This window comes from Leuciscus leuciscus (assembly GCF_965113295.1).
Source record: "Leuciscus leuciscus genome assembly, chromosome: 13".
Taxonomy (NCBI): domain Eukaryota; kingdom Metazoa; phylum Chordata; class Actinopteri; order Cypriniformes; family Leuciscidae; genus Leuciscus; species Leuciscus leuciscus.
The window spans coordinates 31,140,415-31,150,268 of record NC_138737.1 but is presented as its reverse complement, the minus strand read 5'-3'; the positions used below and the strand labels follow the sequence as shown (position 1 = coordinate 31,150,268).

Here is a 9,854-nt window from a genome sequence, read left to right as displayed (position 1 = left end):
CTGCTCCCGAGCAGGTTTAAGCTTGGGCACCTGTTGCTATGACAGCAAGTCCAGGATGAGCGTCGAAGAACCAAACAATCCAAGATCATGCCAAATCTCCAACAATCAAATCCAGCTAACTGAGTTAGCGACGTACGAAGAACGGGCCCCTGGGGCCTGTTTCAGAAAGGAGGTTCAACTGAGTTGACTTACCCTGAGATGGGAAACTCTGAGTTTTCGGTTACAGAACAGCGGAAATTAGTTAGTTCAATCAACTCTGAGTTGACTGACTCTGAGTTAAGCGCGTGCACCACCACTATAAAAAGCCATTATCAATGGAGTGCAGATATTATGAGTCACCATGGTAACAGCGCCAGACAAAAAGAGGTCTGCATATTTCTCACCAGCTTCTGCAAGCGTAAGAAGACATATTATTATTTTTTAAATATCGGCTGCAGCAGCGAAGGACAACTAGAGTTAGCTAGGGAGAAAATAGTTGCTCGAGTCAATGCGTATGTTTACATTTTAATTAGTTATACAGTGTTGGGTGTAATTAATTACCAAGTCATCTAAATACTGTCATTTAATTAAAGGGATTACTCTTAATTCTTCTGTAATTTGAAGTAAAATCTGATGTAATTGCATTAGACTATAGAACAATTCTGTATGTTTAACATACATTTTTAAAAGGTATATTTTTTATGTAACCTTCTCCCTCTACACACTTTGATCAATTCAAGAATAATCCATGCAATTGTATATTGTTTATTTGAAAGCATTAAAAGTGCAGTTTCTTGTCTCTCCTTGTATTGTTCAAGTGGTTGAGGTTGATATGGGATTTATTAATAAGTAGACCAATACTTTCTAAAGATAGTCATTATTACATGAATCTAATTACACGGTTGAAGATGTCATTTGTAGTTAGTAATTAATAACTATTTTAGAGTAACTTACCCAACTGTTATAATATCAGAGGTGAAACTGGAAGAACAGTATGTTATTCAACCTAATTTTAATTTTCATGGGTGCAATCCTGCAGGTATTAAAAGAACATGGCAGCAGCTGAAAATTAAATATAAGAACATAATTCAATCAGGTAAGGTTTGAGCATATCATGGGTGTAGGCTACCTGAATTTACAAATATTTGACATATTAAATAACTAAATAGCATCCCAGTGTCTAGCAGTGCAGCAGCATTTTTGGCTGGGGGAATTCCTGGAGGGACTTCAGAGCCAGTCACTCCCGAAGATCCAAGGGCCTTCATAAAATGTAAGAGGTTTACATATGTGTTATTTCTTATATAGGCTATTTTTGATATTTCCATTTATTTTACTTTGGGTTGGGTTTTTTGTTGGTCCCAACAGATTCCGATGGTAATATCTGTCTTTTGGAGCCTCCTGTCCCAACAAAACCTGCAGGCAGTTGTAAGTAGCCTACTCAATACACCAGAAATTATGACAAATAGTGTTATAAAGTGTACTCATCTTCACAGGACGATGGGGATAATGTTATGTGTCACATCAAACAATCTACACATTCAGATTTTTTCACATTTTTATGTGGAGTAGAATCTAAGTTTAAAGCTAAGTATAAATGGGAAGAACAGCAGGAGGACGGTCCATCAACTTCTGTTGCACAGATGAACAGAGTTCAGTGATTTTCAGTAAATGCCACAGTTTAATTCTGTAGAATTTGTTTAGAACTACATTATGTAACTCTAATCTACTACTGTATATTCAGTTGCCAGTTAAGGGGTTAATAGACTTCATCTTATTTAAAAAAAAATAAATAAAAAAAAAAATAAAAAAAAATAGCAATATTGTATTTATTAATTAAAGATTAATTTTATTAATAAAAATGTACTGAAAGAATGAATGAGGTGTTTAAACACCACTTCCTCTTTAAAAAAGGGGAGGAGACCGAAAGAAACTCTGGGTTTACCGAAGAAAACCTGCTCCCGGCCAGGTTAGGTTCACAGAGTAAGTTACCATGGTAACTGACTCTGAGTATAAGTTACCTCTCTTTCAGAAACGGGCTTGACTTACTCTGCTTTCTCAGGTTTAACATACCTCCCATTCTGAAACAGAAAACCCAGAGTTTCCCTCATTTCAGGGTTAACATACTCTGGGTTTTCACTTAACCTCCTTTCTGAAACAGGCGCCCCTGGTCTTTTCACGATCGGATAGCTATCCGATCTGAGAAAACGCATGAAGTGGCCAGGTGTAAACAGCCCCAGAAATCATTCTAATATTCTGATTTATTATGAGTGTTGGAAACAGTTCTGCTGCCTAATGATGAATAAAAGGTTAAAAAGAACTGCATTTATTAAAAAATATATATCATTTCTAATAATATAAATCTTCTTTACTATCACTTTTATTTATCAATTTAACACATCCTTGCTGAATAAAAGTATTGATTTATTTAAAAATAAATAAAAAATAAATACTGACCTCAAATTACTGACCAGTAGTGTATATTGTTGTTACAAAAGATTTCTATTTTTAAAAAAATTGCTTTTTTTACTTTTTATTCATCAAAGTATCCTAAAAAAAGTATCACAGGTTATGAAAACATATTAAGCAGCAGAACTGTTTCCAACTTTGATAATGAATCATCATATTAGAATTATTTCTAAAGGATCATGTGATAGACTGGAGTAATGATCCTGAAAATTCAGCTTTGCATCACAGAAATAAATGATCATTTAAACCAATTATTTTAAATTGTAAAAATATATCACAATATTACTTTTTTTTCTGTATTTTTGATCAAATAAATGCAGGCTTGATGAGCAGAGGAAACTTCTTTCAAAAACATTAAAAATACTAATACTTATACTTGCCCTGTAATACATGTATTCTTTGTTTTAGATGTTATTAACTTAAATTCTTATGAATAATAAAAATGTTGTAATGTCTATTTGTTATTTATGGCCTGTACGCCTCATTATTGATCTGAGCTTCTACATCTTGAATTCGAATAACATTCGATAAAACATAATTGCTGGATTATTTTGACTATAATAAATAAGCAGATGAAACATAGTAGGCCTATACACTGTTTATCACAAATTACTTTGGACCAAAGTTAGGCTACCATATTATAATTAATTATTATATAGTTCTATTCATTCATTCATTTTATTTAAATTAGCACTGGTTAAAATGTATAAAGCATGAACAAGATATGAAACAATATTTATTAATAATACACAGTTTAAATATCACAAATATCAAATTGTATTTTCATTTGCGTCCTATGCTGGCTAATTACGACGTTTAACCTGTTATCATAATGAAATTCATGCATTTATTTGCAGTGGTGGAATGTAACCAAGTACAAATACTTCGTTACTTTACTTAAGTACATTTTTCACGTATCTGTACTTTACTTAAGTAGAATCAATAGTGCATACTTTTGACTTTTACTTCGTTACTTTTTGCAGCAATTATTATACTTTCTACTCCACTACATTTCTACAACGTTTCGTTACATTTTCGGATCAGTTTTTCCCCTGCCAAAACAGGGATTGAAAAAAATCTCCATGTTTTCGGTGCTGATCGCGTTGGTGGCGCTAACAATAAAGCACCTAAAAGCTGTCACAAAGAACCAGCAAAAGTAATGAATATGTCAAATATAGCAAGAAGACATTTTAATTGTTTATTAATAAACAAGTGTTTTCTGTGTCGGCTGCAAAGATGAGGTTGACGATACTGATACGCGATCTTCGCAGTAGTGAACGCGCCAGAGAGAAATGCGCATTTCATACGGATTATAAGCAGAGAGCAGTCGGTTTTCTTTCGTTTTGAATTGTTCTGTTTAAAAGTACACATTTAAAGCTGTCTAAAGATATATTTATCAGGTCTGTGAGGCAAGTAGGATACCTTATAGCCTACGCTGAGTTTCGGTTCATTTATGAGACGAGCTCCAGTTCACTCGCCAGCGCCTACGTGTCGTGATTATCTATTTTCTACTTATCTATTAAATCCTGGCAATTGTTTGATGAAACATTGATTAAAATTGAGATACAATTAATACAAAACGAAATTCAAATTTAAAAAAGGCTTTGTGCTTTCTGTTTGAGGTCTCAGTGAAAGTTTTAAAGCAGTCTTTTAGTGCCTTTCAGAGCGGTCACGTCTGTAACATTGTTTTTTCCTCATAAATGGGAACACGAAAAATAAAATAAAATGAATATGTTATGTTCTGTGGAGAGCCAACCCTTCATCCGGTGGGTATTACTTTTGGTTTGCGCAGTGTAATTCACAGAATTACAAAAAAATATTTTTCTACCTAAAAGTTACATATTGTTTGTGTCCCGTAACGCATGTGTAGCCTAGATTTCCCATTAAATATAAAACGCATACTGATATTTTTCAATATGTATTAAATGCATTTTCTGAGAATTTATATTTCAAGTTTTTACTGCAAATGTCCCGTTTATAACGATGGAATTGCCAAATATTAAATAATTTATCCTCAACTAGTTTTGTGGTGTAGGTCTACGTATTGTATAATGTTAACTTCAAAAAAGGGGGGTGTCGCGATTCTGCCTTCTCCCTTCTCACACCGCGACACAGGTTCGTAGATCTGAGTGTAGCGATTTCGGATTCATATTGTTACAGCCCTAATTATTAGAATATAGACATTAAGAGAATAAATTGTTATGCAAGTACTTTTACTTTTAATACTTAAAGTACATTTAAAATCAGGTACTTTTTACTTTTTACTTAAGTAGGGTTTTCATTGTGGTACTTCTACTTTTACTAAAGTAAATATGTCTCTGGTTATTTGTACTTTTACTTAAGTACTGAGATTCAGTACTTCCTCCACCACTGTTTATTTATTTGTCATTTAAACTGATGCAAACAGGGAAAGAGAGTAGAAAACACTTATTATCCTGTCGCCCCCTCTAGTGGACAGCATTAAGTATTACGGCCTTCATTGCTCAGATAACTCAAGTCGATGGATTTTTTGGGAAAGTCTGACCAGTTAGAAGCAAGTTAGACCAGTCTGAGGGTCTGAGCTGAGTTTGGTGAAGCATCAAAGTTCTAGGCGGAGTCAATTTCTCATAATAATAATAACAATTAATCCCAAACCTGGTAATTTTGTCAGTATTTAATTTACGTTCACTGATTCTGGCTTCTCTCTTTTCTGTCTCTTTCTTTTCATGTGAACTGAGTAGGCTACACGTGCTTAAATTCAAAAAAATATAAACTTTATTTCTATTCAAAATTATTTATAGCCCATAGGCTATATGTCACACACGCCTACCTGCCTTTTGATGTAAATAAAAGACTAGAGGGGTAAATGTTACGGACATATTATCATGGTACAGTTCAGCCTATTATTGATTTTTATTTCCACTTCCCTTTTATCCAAAGAGACGGAACTATTTGCACTGTATTTATCAATGGGAAATATGCTAATATAATCTGTCATATACTGTGGCTCACATTAATGGGGTTGCTTGCAAGTCGCAGCAGCACGAATTACGTGACCAGCAACATATTTCTAAATCAAATACTGTGTGTAGTTAACAGTGAGTGGTGGTTTCAGACATTATTTCATTAAAGGGCATTTGTCAGTGCCGCACTCGTAGCCTACTGACTCTTATTCTGCCTGACAGAAAGAAAAGCTCACAGCTTACTGAAGGCGGAGCGGTTTGACCAATCAGATGAAAGGGGCGTTTCAGCGCCGCCCACGTGTGCAAATGAAATATCGAACCCATAAACCGACTTGTAAACCATAAACGAAAAATGAAAAATCTAGCCAAAATCTAGCCAAAAAAAACGAATAAACGAGCTGGTTTTCATTTCTCCTTATTCCATTCTAAACAGGAAATGAAATGATCAAAAAGTGCACGGACCCTAGATGTCGCCTTGGCTACGGCAGTTTGGAATATTCTGGGCTCATCTGATTTTTTTGTACATAGCATAACCTACTTTGTTATGATTTTAGTATCATAATGATTAATAAATGCACGCACAATTATCATGAACTTGATTTGAACAAATGCCTATCAACTTGTGTGTGCAAAATTCAGAATTAAATGAATGTGCAGCAATTTGTACAAATAGAGAGTCTGTAGGCCTATACTGTTGTAGCCTTTAAATAAGCGCATTTATTTTCATATTTGTTCAAATGTTATAATGTTATTTTTTTCCCCATGTATGTTGATTTATGAAAAGTGAACAGCACGAGTAAAAGTGAATTTCGTTTTGTATAAATTGTATCTTAATTTTAATACATTTTTCATCAGCCTGTATTTAATAAATAAGATAAATAAGATTAAATAAATAATAATAATAAAAAAGATAATCTTGCATTGCACGTTAACTGGAGCGCATCTCATCCTAACTTACACTGTTAGACTTTTCTGTAATTTCTACAGTTATTTACTTTAAATCCCCCAGTATTATACTGCTATTTCTCTTTACAGTAAATAACTGTGATTCCCATTGCATCATGGGAATTTTCTGTGACGTCTAACACCACATACAGAGACTTACTGTATTTTTTAAATTTGCTGTATACTACTGTATTTGACGTAACTGCCTCTCTGGCTGGCACCATTCCATCTTGCTTTTTATTTCCTAATTTTTGCCTTACACCGCGTGTCTACAACGCTATAATAGCCAGAGGCTGTCTATATTGGACACATTGAAGCGACCGGACCTTTAAATGCATACCTGTTTATCCCTTGTCAGAAATAGCGCGAGCGCTTGGACTCGTATCGGACTACGTCAGAAATATAACGGCCGCGGCGCATCACTACACCTATTTTTTACAGTCTATGCACTACACTGACTGTCTGGGATTTGTCGTGTCGCGTCAGAGCATCCAGTGTAGGTAATGGGGTCTGTCTTTTGTTGGATCGCGACGTTCGTGTCTGGCCCGGGGAAGAGACGGAATTCACTTCACCGAGAGAGAGAGATCAGCAAGCAAGGTAAAAAAAAAAAACATTCTGTGTGTGTTGTCTGGATTGTGCCCAGTTTAACCTATGTTATAACGTTAACGTTAGCCTAACGTTACTCGTCGTCAGCATGGCGGTAACGAACTTTACCATGGTAAACTGAGCTAACGTTTCATTTTACACACTTTGTTAGATTATTGAATTGTCGAGTTAAAATATGCCAACGAGCAACGCGTTTACATTAACAATAAATGTGAATAAACTAATGTGAAATTCTGTTTATAGCCTAATGTTGGCCTACTGATGAGAACCTTTATAGTTTTAGCATTAGTTTGCAAACTATACCATATTATACTTTTTTTTTTTATGGAATTTAATATTTACTTCCATTTTTGTGTTTAAAGGCAACTGCAACAAAGCGCCAATTCGCGCCAGTGACTTCCAGCAAGATTCCAGAGGTAGGCCAGCCCATTTGTGATATATTTTGAGATAAATTTGCTGAAATGATTAGCAATACGCTATGTGAAAATTGCTTTTGAGCCACTGGTGCAGACTAAGTAGCTTACAATATCTTACAATATCTTATAAAATCTCTATAAAATTGGCTAACTTTATATCAAATAAGTGACCTTTGCCTTATGTCTAACTTTATTAGACAGCAAATGAACCAATCAGAAGATGGACCATTGTCTTTGTTCAGTCTCACCAGATTAAATGTATCCAGGTAAGCACTGCAGTAAAACTCTCACTAATTCATTAATACAAAATCTAGCATTCTAAACAACTTAAGTTTATATTTTTGCATTATTTTGATATTTTATTAGCCAGAAGACTCTACCATTGCAGTCCCACCTGACTAGGAAGGTCCTAACATCAGCACGCAGGTGGGTTAACTACTGTAGGAAGGAGAACGATCATCACACAGTGATTTCTTGCATGTATCTTACTGTGTATTTGTCTCAAACAGGTACTCCTTCACTGCAGACAAGCTGAAATGGGCTAAAATCATCGATTTCAGTCGTTCTTTCTATGGATCTCAGCATTTTTGGACAGAATTTAGGATTTGTAAGTATTAAAATTTAATCTGGCATAATTTTATTTAGTTCTTTTGTATGCTATTTATTGACAAAAGCTGTTTACAAATATATATTCTTAAGTTTTTGTGAAAATAATAATAAAAATTAACAAAAAAAGGAGGTTAAAAAAATAATGTGACACTAATACTCTCTCTCTCTTTCTCTCTCTCTCTCTCTCATATAGTTTTGGAACCGGGATCTCCTCTGAAGGACTGAGTACATTTGTGTTTGTGGGCACGCATGCAGACCAGGGAACACTCTGATGTTGTCAATCAAGTTCTGAACAGGAACCAATCTTTGGAGAAGTTCATTTATTCACAAAGGTGGACAAAAACATTGTGTTGGCTTTTTAAAGATTATTTTGATGATGACTTTTACTCCTATGCTGTAGAAAAGATGGAGTAGACAGTCAGACATTGATAATAATAAGAAATGTTTCTTGAGCATCAAAGAGACTTCTTTCAAAAACATTAAGACACTTAAATACTTATTTTGGCCTCCAGTGTACATGAATCCAACAAATTTTTGGAAATAAGTGAAATTATTTTGAAGGTGGGGTTATGTGTCATGTATTGTGAAAAGAACTGTGTTTTGTCCTGTGTTGGACATTTCCTTTTTGAATGCTTAAAAATGTATTTATATTCTGCAGTTTTATGAATGTAATGGTTGATATTTCATTATAATACTTGTATAAGCTAAACAACCAATGACTACATTCATTTTAGTCAAATGCTAATGTTTTGTTTATGGTTTTATGTATGTTTTCAAAAATGTTTGCAGTGAAGGACAGCACATAATGTGTTAATTTAACACGTTTACACATCTTTGTGTTAACCTCTCTGACATATTTACTTTGTTAAAATCATTAACACAATGAATGAGTTAAAATTAACACAAAAAACATTATCCCTAAACTCACCCATTAATGTGTAAAAATTTCACACATCATTTCCAGCATTGGCATGTTTATTTTGTGATATATATGAAATGTTTTAAATAAAAAAATTGTATTTTGTGATAACTTTGTCTAATTGGTTTGTATGAAAGTAGTACTTATGTAGGATAAAAATAAAATTAATCATATATCAAAATTATCAAATCTAATTTATATTTAGTACAAATAAAAATAATTACAGTAGTGTACTGATTAGCTTCGTTTTTACAGTAATGCACTGTACTGATTAGCTTCGTTTTTACAGTAATGCACTGTATTACACAAAACTGAAATATGGTTTGGTACTGTAACTCTTAATTACAGTAACTTACTGGCAACAGTGTTGCCAGTAAGTTACTGTAAAAAACCCTTGAAAAGTCTAACAGTGTAACGAAACTCATTGTATGCCTCACACACAGACATGAGAAATACATCAAATACACAAAGCTTGAAATGTCTTTAAACGACATAATTCAAAACGAAAAGAAAAAGGCTACTCTCTGATTATGTAATCCATTATGTGCATTTCTCTCTATAGGCGCGTTCACTATACGGCGATCGTCAACTTCATCTTTGCAGCCGAGTCGACACTGTCAGAAAACACTAGATTATTAATAAAAATCAATGCACGCGTCACCGGATTTACAAATGCACATCTTGCTTGTTGCACCCACACATATTATGTCGAAAATAACGAGATATTATGTTGAAATAACATTATTAATAATAATACATATTTTATAATATTTTATTGAATGCTGAATGTTGCGCTTGTTCAGTTAATAAAATGAAAACTTTAATTGTGATCATTAAAATAATTGAATATGAAATATTTAGTGTCCAAGTTTTGCTAATTAATTTATTTATATATGTAAGGCATTCGTTCCAATCAACTGCCTTAGCCAAGGCCACATCTAGTGTATATATCTATGACTTGATCAGTCAAAT

The 9,854-nt window shown here is 33.8% G+C and overlaps 1 long non-coding RNA gene across 1 annotated transcript; it reads left to right on the top strand.

Annotated features, from left to right (window-relative positions):
* Nucleotides 1–6,582: 6,582 nt before the first annotated feature.
* LOC309513286 lies at nucleotides 6,583–8,687 on the top strand. The gene is made up of 6 exons (XR_014211401.1): nucleotides 6,583–6,929; nucleotides 7,301–7,354; nucleotides 7,552–7,620; nucleotides 7,721–7,780; nucleotides 7,864–7,961; nucleotides 8,157–8,687. It is a non-coding gene; the product is annotated as an uncharacterized lncRNA (long non-coding RNA).
* Nucleotides 8,688–9,854: the final 1,167 nt, after the last annotated feature.